This window comes from Ovis aries, chromosome 17 (assembly GCF_016772045.2).
Source record: "Ovis aries strain OAR_USU_Benz2616 breed Rambouillet chromosome 17, ARS-UI_Ramb_v3.0, whole genome shotgun sequence".
Lineage (NCBI taxonomy): Eukaryota > Metazoa > Chordata > Mammalia > Artiodactyla > Bovidae > Ovis > Ovis aries.
Genome location: NC_056070.1, coordinates 53,020,808 through 53,038,726, shown reverse-complemented (window position 1 = coordinate 53,038,726; position 17,919 = coordinate 53,020,808). Strand labels below are relative to the sequence as shown.

At 42.9% G+C, this 17,919-nt stretch overlaps 1 protein-coding gene across 6 annotated transcripts in view; it reads right to left on the bottom strand.

The window, feature by feature from the left end:
* The window catches only part of CLIP1 (CAP-Gly domain containing linker protein 1), a 144,523-nt gene that overhangs the window by 111,331 nt on the left and 15,273 nt on the right, over positions 1-17,919 (bottom strand). For 5 of the 6 annotated variants that reach the window (XM_060401138.1, XM_015101613.3, XM_015101614.3 and 2 more), the window contains exon 1: positions 3,925-4,013. The exons of the other annotated variant lie outside the window; for it this stretch is intronic. The gene's annotated coding sequence lies outside the window, so the exon portion shown is untranslated. Of the gene's footprint in view, positions 1-3,924; positions 4,014-17,919 lie in introns of those variants that run through there. 6 annotated transcript variants of the gene reach the window in all.

Genomic DNA, 17,919 nt, shown 5'->3' with positions numbered 1-17,919 from the left:
AGACTAATACCGTCACTGCCTTCCAATTAAGATTGAAGACACTTAAAGGCTTATATCAAACACAAATTTTGAATCATGAATCTTTTAAGACTAAAAAGGAAGGCTTTCCTGCCAGGAGCATAATTCCAGGAAAACGCAATATATGCGAATGTCAGTTACAAGGGCTCCCAGGGCTGAGCAAAAATCCTGCATACAAACAGACAAGTATATTCTTAACAGCAAGTCTGAACATCAAGCACTGGTCTGGCCTTTCTGCCAGCCACTTACTTAATGTTTCATTGCCAATATAGTCTGTGCATTGCTTAAAATAATATAAACTAAGGTTCAATTTCTAGTTCTCTATTCACTGGCTGTGTGGCCTTTAAGGCAAGTTAGTGAAATTCTTTAAGCTTTACTTCCCCCAGATCTTCAACTTTTTCTTCAACAAAATCACTAGTATCACGGCACAAAATTCTTTATCTTTCACTATTTTAAAATATTTTAGGGACTTCCCGAGTGGTCCAGTGGCTAAGACTCCAAAGCTTCCAATGCAGAGCAGGGACCTGGTTCAATCCCTGGTCAGTGAACTAGAGCCCACATTCCGTAACAAAGACCTAGCACAGACAAATATGTACATAAACAAAGAGAAATTTTAAAAATAAATTAACATTTTAATACATATGTATTTAATACATATTTAAGGACTACAACCTTAAATTATCTACAGCCTTAAATTATCTAGCCCCTCCCAAGCTCCTGCCTCGGGACCCTTGCAACTGATTCCTCTGGTATGATCTTCCCTGGGGGATCAACATTCCCTCACTTCATCTAGATCTCTATTTAAAAGCCATTTTCTCAGCAAGGTCTCCTCTCATCATCCTATTTAGAATTTCTGTTACCCTACCTCTTATCTCCAAAACTTGTAGTATTTAGTCTAAATATGTATCACTTTCCAACATACAATAAATTGTATTAACACGGTTACTGTCTGCCTCCCCTACCTGAAGGGAGTTCCAACAACAGGGCTTTCCGTTTCGTTTTATTTACCGCTGTTATCACCAGCACCCAGAACAGCAACTGGCACACAGCAGGTGCTCAATAAATACCTGCTGAGTGAATTCCAAATGAGACCTCAGTACAGCCCACCTACAGGTACACCACAGCCCCACAAACTCCCTCTGAGGAGACTAGCACACACTACAAAAAAATACTGAAAAAGAGAACTTACTGGTTTGCAGTGATTACAACAGTGTCCACTCTTTATATTAGAGAAAAACAATCGACTTCCCACCTCATTTATACAAGGAAGAGGAGAAAGAAGCTGATAATTCAGATAAAGCGGAAAATTATACGAGGTGAAAGGCTCATTTTAGTTAACATTGCATAAAGTTTTCTTTTAATGTTAACAAATAGTAAGCATCTTCCTATGACTTTACTACACTACCTTCAGTTTTGTTTTGTTTCGTCTTTTTCTATAAAACCAGTCCTGGGACTTCCCCAGTGGTCCAGTGGCTAAAATTCTGTGCTTCCAATGGAGGGGACCCAGGTTCCATGCCTGGTCAGGGAACCAGATCCCACGTGCTGCAACTAAGACCTGGTACAGCCAAATAAATAAATATTAAAAAATAAAAAACCTGAAACTTATGCACCTCATACTTTCAATTAACTGAATAATAAATATTGACTGAACACACAGGACTCTGCAGAATTCTGTAGAGGGTACTATAAAGTGAAAGTCAAGGTCCTTGAAATATACATATAGATATGTATCATATACATATGTATACATACACACAAATAGCTTGAGATAGATACACACAAACTCTGGGAAGAACAGAAATGCATCTGTAATAAATAATGAAGAACAGGCAGCCAATATATGACAAACTCAAAAGTGCCTACCTTTTTGTGGAGCACAGAAGGACCAAACCACCTCTTACATATCATGATTTGGGTTTGGAATCCCAAAAGAGAACTTAAAAGCAAGAGTCAAACATTACTTGCTTAAGTTCATATGTATTCACAGACCACAAGGGATGGGACAGACTCAATGTTTCACAATAGGTTAAAAAAAATTTTTTAAGGTAAATGAGAAAAGCACTAAATTCCAAACTTAAACTTATAAAGAACAGAAACCAGATCTGCCTACCTCTCGCTCACTGAAGCACAAGTGCTTAAGCAATTGTTGGGGGAAAAAAAAAGAGGGATGGGCGATCTTTATCTTTAGACAGCATACCTTCACAGGGTCCACCCAGTTTGTTGTTCACCCTTTTGTACTAGGCCTAGTGAGAAGCCTAAGCTGTACCTTACGACTTTCTCTGAACCTCAGAAACTCAGGACCAGCCCTTGGCCAAGTAATCACCCACTGTCTTTGCTTTAAGGAGGGCAGACCTGCTCCTTGCAGGAGAGTCACTATACCAATTACCAAGCACCAGGAGTCAGAATACCAGAGCTTAAATCCTGACAGTACCACTTATCAGCTATGTGACCCAGAGCAAGGTTCCTGACCTTTCCATGCCTCTTCTGTAAAATGGGATAATAGCACTGAATAGCACCATCATTGGGCTAGGTTAATTGAGACAAAACACATAAAAGCCCTGCTCAGAGCTTGACCACAGGAAGCCCTCAATAAATGTTAATATTTCCAGAGAAAAATGCCCCAAAGCTGAGGAGCAACATATACCTGAGGATTCTTGCAAAAGGTTATTATTACACCCCAAATCCTAACAGACCTGGTCTCTGGACTTGTACATACTATAGGTAACAGTAGTAATCAAAGGGGAAAAAAAAAACCACCGACCAGAACCACAACCATAAAAACAGCAGCACTAACACTAGTCCTGAGCTCTTACTGGCCAGGAACTGTCCTAACCTGAAACAGGAAGAAGGCAAGACTGCTGAATCCAACAACAACCAAAAAAAGCAGCATATATTTTCCTCCACCCTCCTTTTTAAACACATTAATTGGCGCCCAGGTTTTGCTAAAAACAGGTAACTAAAGGATTACAGACTTAACGTGTAATTTCTTCATACCAAAGAGGTGGGGCTGGGAAGGGAGGAAGGGGTGGTGCTCGGTCCCTGCCAGATGGAAAAGCCACATGAAGTGGAGCAACAGCGGAGTTCAGGGTTTCTCCGCGGATCAAAAACCACAATTTCTGAAGCACAGGACCTCCAAAGGAGGGGAATCAGGAGGCTCTGCTTTGAAAATAACCTCTGAACAAGTGTCATCTGTCTCCGGAGCCAATCCCCTGACGAGGCAGAAGGTTCGGGTTACGGGGCAGCGGTGTTATTTCGGAAATCCCTGTCAATCTTGTCATCCACCTTCTCCAAGATTCACGGTCCCATTCGTGAGGGTGGGGTGGGGGACAAAAGCCACGGCCGGCCGGGCCCCAGGCCAGCGAGGCCAGCGAGGCCAGCCCGCCGGCCGGCGCCCGCCTCGGAGGCCACGGCCAGGGTGCCCTCCATGCCGGCTCGCGGGCACCGCTGCCAAGGGCCCGAGGAAGGCTCAGGTGACCGCCGGGGCAACAGGTCCCGCTGGGCCTCGGCCCCCCGGGGGTCCGGCCCGCCGCCCCAGGACAGAGGGGAGCGAAGAGGGGCGCCGGGGAGGGAGCGGCGCCTGGGGCGGCGCAGGGGCAAGGAGTCCAAGCTCCATCTTGAGGCGGGCGGAGGAAGGGAAGGCCGGGCTCGACGCTCACGGGGCCGGCCACTTTCCGGCTCCGGGGAGAGCACCCCCAGGGACCCCTGGCCTCCAGGGCCATCTCTCCGGGGCCCCCCGCGGCCCCACGGCGATGGCCCGGTGCGCGGGACTCGGTCCTCCCTCTTGGATGCCGGGCCCGGTACCCCCGGCGCCGAGCCGGGCGGGCAGGGGCCGGTCGGGCAGAGAGAGAAGGGAAAGGTGAGGAGAGGGTGGGGAAGGGGAGAGGGCCCGCGCCGCGCCCCACTCACCGCCGCCTCGGTCGCCGCCAGTCGCCACCACCTGCCCCACTGCAGCAGCAGCAGCCGCGCGGCCGCCGCCTCCCGCCTCCCGGCTCGTCGGCTCCGGGCGGGGGAGAGCGTGACGCGCCGCCGCGGGGCCGGGAGGGCGCGCGCCGCCTGCAGAAGACGCCGCGGCGGCTCCTCCCAGCGCGCTCCGCCGCCGCGCCCACCGCGGCCAGCCCCGCGCCCCGAACCTCGCGGCCGGCACCCCGCAACCCGCGCCGGGCCCAAACTACCCTCCCACACACACACCGCCTCCTCTTTGTCTGCACCGGCCGCGGCTGGAGGCGAACCCCCAGACTCCCGGCGCGCCCGCCGTCCCGCCCTCAGATCCCAAAGAGGACCGGGACGCGGAGAAAGGTACCGGGGAAACCCATGAGGCCTGGACTAAGGGGCTTCTCATCATCTCGCTTCACTCCCCATTTTCTGAAAGTGTGCCCAGAATTTGCAAGTCACACCCGATAGATCCATTCAGCCTGATCACACAGCCGGTTGGTTTAGAGCTGATTTTTTTTTTTCCTCCTAGACCCCCAGGGTGAGAAACCGTTTGAAACAAGCTACGAGGAGCGGCCAACAGCTGGCTAAGTTTCAGGAGCACCCTCTTCTGCCCTCCTTGCCCTCCAGGGAAGACTCGGGATGAGGAATCCCTGCGGGAAACGCTGAAAGGCGCTGCCTACAGCAGGTGAAGCTTGGGAAGGACAATCTCTGCTCTCCCTTTCCCTCCAGGGAAAGACGGAAGCCCGACACTTGCTCTATTACTTTGAGAAAAGCCTTTTATTCGCCCCAGCCGCTTGCACTGAAGCTCTGGTTAAGGTCCTGGTCCTCCGCGCCCCCCCCCCCCACCCCCCGGGGATCTTCTTTAAAAGCTTTTGAAAGGAACTGGAGGAAAGGCATCAGCAGCCTGCTCCGGGCTGGTGCAGCAGAGGGCGGCCAGCATTTCGCTCCCATGGACCATGGCAACCCCAGAAGCTTGGCAGCTCCTGGGAGAGGAATTTGCAGCTGTCAGTGGAAGCCCAGGATTTTGCAGCGACTCAGTGGTGGATAGGGGGCCGGAGGTTTCCTCCTCCTCTCTGTTAGAAGGGAGTAATCAGGAGGGTGACCCCTTTGCTGACCCTTATTCAAAGCACCGGTGCTGCCTGGACCAACAGGCGTGCACAGAGCAGGGGAAGGAAACTACATTGAAAATGCATGGAGTTCTGAGCAGATAAAAAAATTCATCTGCGGGCCCCTCCCCTCCAGTCACCTTTAAAGACAAAAATTCTGTCTCTTAATTCAACATCGCATTAGTTTGCAAGTCTTGAAGCCAAAGTGTGGTAGCACCCCAACAGTATGTAGTGGCTTCCCTGGTGGCTCAGATGGTAAAGAATCTGCCTGCAATGCAGGAGACCTGGGTTTGATCCCTGGGTTGGAAAGATCCCCTGGAGAAGATAATGGCAACCCACTCCAGTGCTGTTGCCTGGAAAATTCCATAGACAAAGGAGCCTGGTGGGCTACAGTCCATGGAGTCGCAAAGAATCACAACTGAATGACTAACACACACACACACACATTCCTAATCTGGAAGGCACACCTTCCTCTCATCTGAACATTTTTCAGCTCTAATACACAACCTATGTAATCATAGATGCTATAGGAAGAGGCACACAGACCACCGTTAATTGTGGGGTACAAATATAAACATTTTGAGGGACTTCCTTGGCCATCCAGTGGTTAAAACTGCACTCCCTTTTTAGGGGGTGCAGGTTCAAACCCTGGTCGGGAAACTAGATCCCGCATGGCACAGTGAAAGCAAAAAACAATACATGTTTTTCTCTTTTTTTCCTCTATTCATTCTCCTGAGCCTATCTTTATTTCTAAATGCCTTTATTTTCTTCATTCTGGACTGTTTTTTAAGCATTAATTTTTGTTTTTAAAGTATTACATCAAAATAGTAACTGTCTTGACTACTGAGTTTTTGGTGCACCCTTAAATTTTGTGACCAAGGCCTAGTCCCAGCCCTGCAACCTAGGCATTGACTGTGTTCAATCTCATGATTTGGCTGGTGTTAGGATAAAAGAAGTTTCTCAATTCTGTTTCATAAAAAGCATTCACATTCCACTGTCAGAGATTTCAGAGCTTAGCCACTGAGTTTTCTTTAATATATGTCTGCTGTAAAATTATTACAACTCAACTGACTCTTGTCAATTGTTTGGAAGATGGAGGGAAATGGCAGAAGTTAAAAGCCAGTAGGAGCTCCCAGATCTTCATTTTACCAAGTGGGGAAATCATTAAATACTCTTTTGGGGTAAAAAAAAAAAAAAAAAAAAGGTTAACTCATAACGTTAGGGACAGTAAAGAATCCACCTCCTATGCCGGAGACCTGTGTTCGATTCCTGGGTTGGGAAGATACCCTAGAGGAGGGCATGGCAACCCACTCCAGTATTCCTGCCTGGAGACTCCCCATGGACAGAGGAGCCTGGCCGGCTACTGTCCATGGGGTCAGAAAGAGTCGGACACGACTGAGTGACTAAGCACAAATCATAAAATTATCCCATAAGAATAACCGCAAATAGTGGTAGACCTGTGTGGAGGGAAAGACGTAGTAGCACTTTAGTCATAACACAAAGTCAATAGATAATGTCTTTAGATGCTAAATAAATAGCAATATAAGTATACTTTTACATACATGGAAGTTACTGCCTGAAGAACTGAAGACAAAAAATTAATGGTATCTGTGGAATAGGGTTGGGGGCGATTCGCAGAACAATGTTACCTTTCATTAAAAACTCTGATGTCCTTTATTTTTTTAAATGTGCATGCTATACTTTCAGTTCAGTTCAGTTCAGTCCCTCAGTCATGTCCGACTCTTTGCGACCCCATGAACCACAGCATGCCAGGCCTCCCTGTCCATCACCAACTCCCAGAGTTCACCCAAACCCATGTTCATTGAGTCGGTAATACCATCCAACCATCTCATCCTCTGTCATCCCCTTCTCCTCCTGCCCTCAATCTTTCCCAGCATCAGGGTCTTTTCAAATGAGTCAGCTCTTCGCATCAGCTGGCCAAAGTATTAGAGTTTCAGATTCAACATCAGACCTACCAATGAATACCCAGGAATGATCTCCTTTAGGATGGACTGGTTGGATCTCCCTGCAGTCCAAGGGACTCTCAAGAGTCTTCTCCAACACCACAGTTCAAAAGCATCAATTCTTTGGCGCTCAGCTTTCTTTATAGTCCAACTGTCACATCCATACATGACCACTGGAAAAACCATAGCCTTGACTAGATGGACCTTTGTTGACAAAGTAATGTCTCTGCTTTTGAATATGCTATCTAGGTTGGTCATAACTTTCCTTCCAAGGAGTAAGTGTTTTTTAATTTCATGGCTGCAATCACCATCTGCAGTGATTTTGGAGCCCCAAAAAATAAAGTCTGACACTGCTTCCACTGTTTCCCCATCTACTACTCATGAAGTGATGGGACCAGATGCCATGATCTTCGTTTTCTGAATGTTGAGCTTTAAGCCAACTTTTTCACTCTCTTTCACTTTCATCAAGAGGCTGTTTAGTTCTTCACTTTCTGCCATAAGAGTGGTGTCATCTGCATATCTGAGGTTATTGATATTTCTCCTGGAAATCTTGATTCCAGCTCAAAAAAAGACAGAACAATCTCTGTTCATTTCCAAGGCAAACCATTCAATATCATGGTAATCCAAGTCTATGCCCCAACTAGTAACGCTGAGGAAGCTGAAGTTGAACAGTTCTATGAAGACCTACAAGACCTAGAACTAACACCCAAAAAAGATGTCCTTTTCATTATAGGGGACTGGAATACAAAAGTAGGAAGTCAAGAAACACCTGGAGTAACAGGCAAATTTGGCCTTGGAATACAGAATGAAGCAGGGCAAAGGCTAATAGAGTTCTGCCAAGAGAATGTACTGGTCATAGCAAACACTCTCTTCCAACAACACAAGAGAAGACTCTACACATGGACATGACCAGATGGTCAACACTGAAATCAGACTGATTATATTCTCTACAGCCAAAGATGGAGAAGCTCTATACAGTCGGCAAAAACAAGACCGGGAGCTGACTGTGGCTCAGATCATGAACTCCTTATTGCCAAATTCAAACTGAAAGTGAAGAAAGTAGAGAAAACCCCTAGACCATTCAGGTATGACCTAAATCAAATCCCTTATGACTGTACGCTGGAAGTGAGAAATAGGTTTAAGGGACTAGATCTGATAGAGTGCCTGATGAACTATGGACGGAGGTTTGTGAATTGTACAGGAGACAGGAATCAAGACCATCCCCAAGAAAAAGAAATGCAAAAAAGCAAAATGGCTGTCTGAGGAGGCCTTACAAATAGCTGTGAAAAGAAGGGAAGCAAAAAACAAAGGAGAAAAGAAAAGGTATACCCATTTGAATGCAGAGTTCCGAAGAATAGCAAGGAGAGATAAGAAAGCCTTCCTCAGCGATCAGTGCAAAGAAATAGAGGAAACCAATAGAATGGGGGAAACTAGAGATCTCTTCAAGAAAACTAGAGATACCAAGGGAACATTTCATGCAAAGATGGGCTCAATAAAGGACAGAAATGGTAGGGACCTAACAGAAGCAGAAGATATTAAGAAGAGGAGGCAAGAATACACAGAAGAACTGTACAAAAAAGAGCTTCACGACCCAGATAATCATGAAGGTGTGATTACTCATACTCACCTAGAGCCAGACATCCTGGAATATGAAGTCAGGTGGGCCTTAGGAAGCATCACTACAAACAAAGCTAGTGGAGGTGATGGAATTCCAGTTGAGCTATTTCAAACCCTAAAAGATGATGCTGTGAAAGTGCTGCACTCATTATGCCAGCAAATTTGGAAAACTCAGCAGTGGCCACAAGACTGGAAAAGGTCAGTTTTCATTCCAATCCCAAAGAAAGGCAATGCCAAAGAATGCTCCAGCTACCGCACGATTGCACTCATCTCACGCACTAGTAAAGTAATGCTCAAAATTCTCCAAGCCAGGCTTCAGCAATACGTGAACTGTGAACTTCCAGATGTTCAAGCTGGTTTTAGAAAAGGCAAAGGAGCCAGAGATCAAATTGCCAACATCCGCTGGATCATCGAAAAGCAAGAGAATTCCAGAAAACATCTATTTCTGCTTTATTGACTATGCCAAAGCCTTTAACTGTGTGGATCACAATAAACTGTGGACAATTCTGAAAGAGATGGGAATACCAGACCACCTGACCTGCCTCTTGAGAAACCTATATGCAGATCAGGAAGCAACAGTTAGAACTGGGCATGGAACAACAAACTGGTTCCAAATAGGAAAAGGAGTACGTCAAGGCTGTATATTGTCACCCTGCTTATTTAACTTATTATATGCAGAGTACATCATGAGAAATGCTGGGCTGGATGAAGCACAAGCTGGAATCAAGATTGCTGGGAGCAAGCAATATCAATAACCTCAGATATGCATTACTTTAATTTATTTTTTTTTAAGTATTTAAGGTCCTCAAACAAATGAATTTAAGAGTTAAGGTCCTCAAACAAATGAATAGAGAATATTCTCTGCAAAGTGATGCGTGTCAATGGTTTCTTTCTATACAGCTCTTTAGATTCACTCTTTCTCTGACAGCTTTCTGCTGTAGAGCAGGTTTATTTGTTTATTACCTGTGCTTCTCCACCCCTCCTAGCATGTAACTTTCAAAAGAGCAAAGATTGTTGGTTCATTGCTTTTAGCTTCATCCCCAGAATATACTTGATTCATAGTAGTTTGGTTTCTTAAAGGATTTAGTGTAAGACTTCAGGTGCTACGTAACTAGGGACATTTTTCCAGTATTTTGTCTTTATTTTTTTTAAGAACAATAGGTGTTCGTTATTTAAATTAAAACAAGCAAAATGAAGAAAACAAAGCAGTTATAATCCCATACATCCAGAGAAAATTACTGTAAACAATGGTTCTAAATTTCATTACTGTCTATTTTAAATATTTCACTAAGGCGCAAATAGTCCTTATCACCATTCAGAAACAATGCTCAATATAAAATAGTGGTTGAAGAGTAGTTTGTAAATTTCTGAAAGATGGGAGGATTTATATAGCTTTTAAAATGGAAAATGAAACAAAAGCTGTCAAAACAAGAATACTCTTTTAATTAAAAGTAAGTTTTTTTCCTTTTTCTTTTAAGTTCCTGAACTGTAACAGATATCAATTAAAAATGTAAATTCTTCAGTTATAAAATAAATAAGTCATGAGGATATAACATGTAATACGGTGACTGCAGTTAGTAATACTATACTGCATATTTAAATGTTGCTAAGAGAGTAAATCTTGAAAGTCTTCATCACAAGGTAAAAAAGGTTTTTTTTGCAGCTGTGTCTGGCGACAGATGTTAACTAGCCTTATTATGGTGATCATTTCATAATATATACAAATATTGAATCATTTTTATACTTGAAATTAATATTATATGTCACTTATACATCAATAAAAATTTATGTGTAATTCCTAAGAGATAGTCCATAATTAAAACAATATTTATAAAGAAGACACAGGAATTCATTTTCACTATGCTATTTTTAAAATCACATCTATTTTTATTAGCATTGTTTCAAAAACCAGAGTCAAATTAATTTCATTCACTCATCCATCAAATATTTACTGACCTCCTACTGTGTCCAGGCACTGTTCCAGGTATTAGGGGAGCACAGCAGTGTAGATTAAGTCCCTACCCTTCAACCTTGACTTTTACTGCTCTGTGCTTTGCTAAATCAAGGTGGGATAATCACTGTTCCATGAATTTCACTGGTTTTATGTTCAGAGTGGATATAATGCACTAGACCATACTCCCTGTCAGTTTCACTCAGTTGCTAAAAATGGAAAGATTTATAATGTCATATACAAAAAAAATGTTTAACCTTGGTGTTTAAAGAAATATTAATATTTCCTTGCAAAAGTATTATGTGCTAAGTAGCTTCAGTCGTGTTCAACTCTTTGCAACTCTATGGACTGTAGCCCTCCAGGCTCCTCTGTCCGTGGGATTGTCCAGGCAAAAATACTGGAGTGGGTTGCCATTCCCTTCTCCAGGGGATCTTCCTGACCCAAGGATCAAGCCTGCGGATCTTACCTCTCCTGCATTGGCAGGTGGGCTCTTTATCACCAGCGCCACCTGGGAAATGCCAAGGTGAAAGTCACTCACTTATGTCCTACTCTTTGCGACCCCATTGACTGTGGCCCACCAGGCTCCTCTGTCCATGGAATTCTCCAGGCAAGAATATTTAAGTGGGTAGCCATTCCCTTCTCCAGGGGATCTTCTTGACCTAAGGATTGATCCTGAGTCTTCTGAATTGCAGGCGGATTCTTTACCATCTGAACCACCACGATTGCAGGTGAATTCTTTACCATCTGAGCCACCATGGAAGCCCAAGGTGCCAGTTCATTTAATCAAAAAATAACTAATCAAGGGACTTCCTTGACTGTCCAGTGGTCAAGACGTCCCCTTTCAAGGCAGCCAAGTTCAATCCTTGGTTGGGGAGCTAAGATGCCACATGCCTTGTAGTCAGAAAACCAAAACATAAAAGAGAAGTAATACTGTAACAAATTCAATAAAAACTTTAAAAATAGTTCATGTCCAAAAAAAGAGAAAAAAGGCTTAAAAAAGACTAATCCAGAGAAAGGCAGTGTCTTAAACCTCAAAGAAAAGAAACAAAAAAATAAATCCCACAACACAACGAAGCATTTGGACTATTTTGGACTGAAAATTAATTTTATCACTGAAACCAATTAAGACTGTCCGCCATATCTACTTTATACAAACAATGCTGATGGTGGTGGTTTTTTGGAATTTTTTGTAAAGAAAAACAACGAAAGAATGACAAGCTGCTAAATTTAAATTCAGAGACCACTTCTCAAGGAGAACCATCTGTGACTACAAAAGCCGTATTGTACCCATTCAGTTAACAAAGAACAATATCAGTAGGGCACCACACATTATGATATAAACTGTATTTAGGGCCTTCTAAATAGACTACTGCTTTGAGAGCATGTACTTTCACGATGAGGGGGTTGAACAAGATGACTTATAAAGTTCCTATCACAAACATTTTAAAAATTCTGTGACTTCTATCCAGTGAAGCAAAACATTTGTGAAATCAGTAGTTGATACAGCAGTTTTAATCTAATGCAACAAATATTTGTTGAGTACATGAAAAGTTGATTCCATCTGCAGCCAAAAAAAAAAAAAAATCAAGCAGACTCAGACAAATACATGTACACACAGGTTCACAGAAACACTATTAACAATAGCCAAAAGGTGGAAGCAAGTCCAATGTCCATCAGCAGATGAAAGGATAAACAAATTGTGATACATATGTACAATGCAGTATTACTCAGTCAAAAAAAGTAAGTACTGATACTTGCTACATGAAAGATGGAAGGCAAAAGGAGACTAGGGCAGCTGAGGATGACATGGTTGGATAGCATCAGCAACTCAATGGACATGATCTCGGATAAACTCTGGGAGATAGTGAGAGATAGGGAAGCCAGGTGTGTGCAAAGTTGGACATGGGTTAGCAACTGAACAACATGCTAGAAGCTGGATGAACATGGAAAACATTATGCTGAGAGAAAGAAGCCAGACACAAGAGGTCACATATTGTCTGACTCCATTCATATGATATATGCAGAAAGGATATTTATACAAGATAGCCAGAAATATCTAAAGCCATAGAGACAGAAAATAGATTAGTGGGGATTAATGGGGGAGAGGCAAGTTGGAATCAACTGTTTAATGGGTTTATGTCTTCTTTTGGGGTGAAAAAAAGTCTGGAACTAGATAGAAGCAGTTGTGGCATACTAAATGCTACTGAATTTTATACTTTAAAATGATTAATTTGGGGGACTTCCCTGGTGGTCCAGGGGCTGAGACTCTGAGCTCCTAATGCAGAGGGTCTGGGTTCAATCCCTACTCAGGGAACTAGATCTCACATGCTGAAACTAAGACCCAGTGCAGCCAAATACATAAATATTTTTAATGATTAATTTTATCTTATGTGAATAGCATCTCAATAAAAATACACACATAAATAAATGAAAGTAACAAAGATTAAAAAAAAAAACACAAGTAGAGAATATATGAAAGCCAGGTAGGTGGGAGATTTTAGAAAGGAGATTTTTTAATTGGAAGAATTAAAGTCCTTCCCAACTCTAATATTCTATTATTTTAAAAATTGAGCCTCTTTCTAAGCGTTCAATCTCAACTGTGTTAGATCGAAAAAGTCCAACTGTACAAAAGAGACCAAAATTAAACTTGAACTATAAATTAAGGAAATAAGTACCAGGAATTGTCAGCCACTGCCAGTGCTTGTGTTCCAAAAAAATGACTAAATCTTGTTTAGATACCTTGTAAAAGGAAAGGCTCAAACCAAACAGCCAGATTTGGGCTTCCCTGGTGGTCCAGTGGTTGGGAATCTGCCTGCCAATGCAGGGGACACGGGTTTGATCCCTGGTCAGGGAAGATTCCACATCCCTCGGAGCAACCAAGCCTGTGTGCCAGAAGTAGCAAGCCTGTGCTCTAGAGTCCGTGATGCCCAACAAGAGGAGCCACTCTAACTACAGAAAGCCCTCTCACAGCAACGAAGACCCAGTACAGCTAAAATTAAGTAAATGAATAAATAGGCAGATTTAGTATGCTCCTCATTCTTCCATCCCAGAAATACTAGTTTTTAATTGATTTCAAACAAAAAATACTAGATTAACTAGTTTATTTAACTCATGGATCCTAAATTAACTGATTTCTTGCCTCACCATCTGTGTGGGTATATGTGTCTTTCTGAGTATTATTTTTATCACATGTGAAGAGATCAGGAAGAAAGAGAATATGGTATCAAAGAAATAGAGAATGCTGTACTTCCATGCTTGGGAAAAGATCAGGAGAGCAGGTGAGGAAGACAGATCCTCAGGCTGAGACCTGGGGCAGGGAGGTGGGGGGTGGCCTCCAGAACAAGGCTGTTTGTGTCTACTCCACACTTGAGAGTCTGGAAGAAAACCCTTAGACAAGGTGGTAGCTCTATGCCAACGTTGTTAAGACGATGGGCAGCAAGGTCAGGCATAGCCAAGATACAGTTTACACTGCTGGGCCTCCCTTAGGCATGAATGGCTGGTTGGGAGCTTTCTGTGCCTGTTCTAGGACCCACTGTGACAGAGACTCAGAGGTGCCAGTTATGCCAGGAACAGGAGGGGACTGCTGAGTCAGCAGGAGAAGGCTCTGAGTCCTGACCGAGCCAAGAAAGAGCATATGTTAGGAACAGACTTCAGGCACAACACTCGGACAGAGAACTAGGACTGCGTCCCTCAAAGAGCTCAGCTGTGGCTGACATCACTGATTGCCCGGCCGGAGATCCTCTCCCCTCCTGTGACTTGACAAACCCCAGTCGTATCTGACATGGCAACGTGCCCAGCAATTAATGTTCAGTCACACTTTTCCTAGCAAATTAGGCTAGAGGTGCTTCTGGGAAAGCTTTTGCTTCTCCGATAGATGGAGACAGACACAGATGTGCTATCTGGAGCCGAAGCAGCTCTATTGCCATCCTGAGGTAGTGAACATGGACAAAAGCCAGCAGGCTGAAGTGTCGGAGCAGAAAGATCAAAAGGACAGAATTCCTCTCCTAGAAAGAGAACTGTTTATCTGGGGCAAATATTTGAGAAGAACAAAAATAGAGCTGCTTAGAACGAGACAATAAATATTTGAGGGCTAACGGACTTGTTTGAAAAGGAACTTTATGAAGAAAACAGAAGTGGCTGGTGGGGATTTTTACTGTTACTATATGTTGTGTGTAACTGTGTTTTACTCCAATTTTTTAAGAAAATGTATATTTTTATGAATTTGAATTGGCTTTTAAGGCAAAGCCCTGTAGTCCTGAATCTGGCTGCAGTGTAGACATGGGCTGAGGGGAAACCAAAACTTAGTTATAGAAGCTTTTCCTTAGTGAAGAGTCCTCAGATGACACTTGCATGTTCTGTAATGTATATAGTCCGTATATAAATAATTGTATGTAATCCATATGAGTAATGTGTGTAATCCGTGTGAGTAATGTACATAATCCATATAAGTAATGTATGTTCCATATATGAATACAAGCACAAGTAGAATTTTCACATACAAGTCATCTCATTGTTCTGGACTTTGCCAGATAAGGTAGTTTAGCATATTTTTATGTAACTTGCTGCATACCTAGATTGATCTCAGGTTGAACACTAATGCCAAGCATATAAATTATGCATTTTTAAAAGATTTATTTATTTTTTAATTGAAGAATAATTGCTTTATAGAGTTTTATTGTTTTCTATCAAACCTCAACACGAATCAGCCAAAAGTTATTCACTTTTAAAATAATTTTTTTCTTTTTATACAATTTTAAAGGTTGCTTTCCATTCAAAGTTATTACAAAATATTGACTATATTCCCTGTAAGCCTGTTACATTCAATAGTTTGTACCTCCCACGCCCCCACCCCTAGATTGCCCAATACCCCCCAAAGTACCCACTTCATAATCACTCAGAATCTACCCCCAGTTCCCCCAAATTGGAATGTCATTCGGATCCTAGGCAGCAAGAAGTAATAAACATCCACTTCCCCTTCTAGGACTTCAGTGTTCCAGTTCAAACCTATCGTAAGAGCAACTGTTGTATTTGAATAATCATCTCACCAGTCAAAATGGTTAGAGTATTTCATCAACCTTCCCAAAATGTTAAGAATGATAATTGCATGGCGGTGACTCTCATGACTTTCCAATTCCAAAGAAAGGCAATGCAAAAGAATGCTCAAACTACCTCACAATTGCACTCATCTCACATGCTAGTAAAGTAATGCTCAAAATTCTCCAAGCCAGGCTTCAGCAATACGTGAACCATGAACTCCCTGATGTTCAAGCTGGTTTTAGAAAAGGCAGAGGAACCAGAGATCAAATTGCCAACATCCGCTGGATCATGGAAAAACCAACAGAGTTCCAGAAAAACATCTATTTCTGCTTTATTGACTATGCCAAAGCCTTTAACTGTGTGGATCACAAGAAACTGTGGACAATTCTGAAAGAGATGGGAATACAGACCACCTGACCTGCCTCTTGAGAAATCTGTATGCAGGTCAGGAAGCAACAGTTAGAACTGGACATGGAACAACAGACTGGTTCCAAATAGGAAAAGGAGTACATCAAGGCTGTATATTGTCACCCTGCTTATTTAACTTATATGCAGAGTGCATCATGAGAAATGCTGGGCTGGAAGAAACACAAGCTGGAATCAAGATTGCCAGGAGAAATATCAATAACCTCAGATACACAGATGACACCACCATTATGGCAGAAAGTGAAGAGGAGCTAAAAAGCCTCTTGATGAAAATGAAAGAGGAGAGTGAAAAAGTTGGCTTAAAGCTCAACATTCAGAAAACGAAGATCATGGCATCTGGTCCCATCACTTCGTGGGAAATAGATGGGGAAACAGTGGAAACAGTGTCAGACTTTATTTTTGGGGGCTCCAAAATCACTGCAGATGGTGACTGCAGCCATGAAATTAAAAGACGCTTACTCCTTGGAAGAAAAGTTATGACCAACCTAGATAGTATATTCAAAAGCAGAGACATTACTTTGCTGACTAAGGTCCGTCTAGTCAAGGCTATGGTTTTCCTATGGTCATGTATGGGTGTGAGAGTTGGACTGTGAAGAAGGCTAAGTGCCAAAGAATTGATGCTTTTGAACTGTGGTGTTAGAGAAGACTCTTGAGAGTCCCTTGGACTGCAAGGAGATCCAACCAATCCATTCTGAAGGAGATCAACCCTGGGATTTCTTTGGAAGGAATGATGCTGAAGCTCCAGTACTTTGGCCACCTCATGCAAAGAGTTGACTCATTGGAAAAGACTCTGATGCTGGGAGGGATTGGGGGCAGGAGGAGAAAGGGACGACAGAGGATGAGATGGCTGGATGGCATCACGGACTCGATGGACATGAGTCTGAGTGAACTCCGGGAGATGGTGATGGATAGGGAGGCCTGGCGTGCTGCGATTCATGGGGTCGCAAAGAGTTGGACACGACTGAGCAACTGAACTGAACTGAACTGACTCTCATGTTGTTATCCTCCAGAAAAGATTCCATAATTCAACAAGCTTATTAAAAACCTCTTTTCATTTCTTAAATTATTATTGCGTGCTAAATTGCTTCAGTCCTGTCCAACTCTTTGTGACCCCATAGACTGTATAATTTGCTAGGCTCCTCTGTCCATGGGATTTCCCAGGCAAGAACACTGGAGCGGGTTGCCATTTCCTTCTCCAGGGGATCTTCCCAACCCAGGGACCAAACCTGTGTCTCTTATGTCTTCTGTAATGACAGATGGGTTCTTTACCATGAGCAGCATCTGAGAAGCTTGGGCTAAATTATCATTACTCTCTCAAAAACCATAAGCTGATGTTACAACTTATCACCTCACATCCATTTCCCCCGAATGTCCACCAAGTCTAAGCCTTATAGAATCTTTTTGGCATCTGAGGTTAGTTTCCTATATGTTGTACCACAGTGCGTTTTCACTTTGTAACTATGTGAAAACCATAAAAGCAAAAATTAGTGTCTTTGGTGAGAAAGTTAATTTTAGTTTAGAATGTTCCTTTTGTCATTATGGAGCAAGGCTTCAGGCTGCTAATGTTAATTCTCCTTCCCGTGTTTATTTCAGGGAATTTAAGTGCGAAAGAAAATTAGTTTGTTTTTTTTTCCCATTATATAATCTGTATACAATGCTTCTGGTCTGGCAGTAAAATTACAAACATTAGCAGCAGTAACAACAACAAAACACATGCAAGTGCTTGCGCATACACACACAAACACACACACACAGGCTTTAAACCTAAATGCACAGAGTCAAAAGGCCAATTTTATCTAAGTGAATTTATTCACATATGATATCTCCTTCAGAAAACAGAGCCAAAGAAAGAAAGAAAGAAAACAGA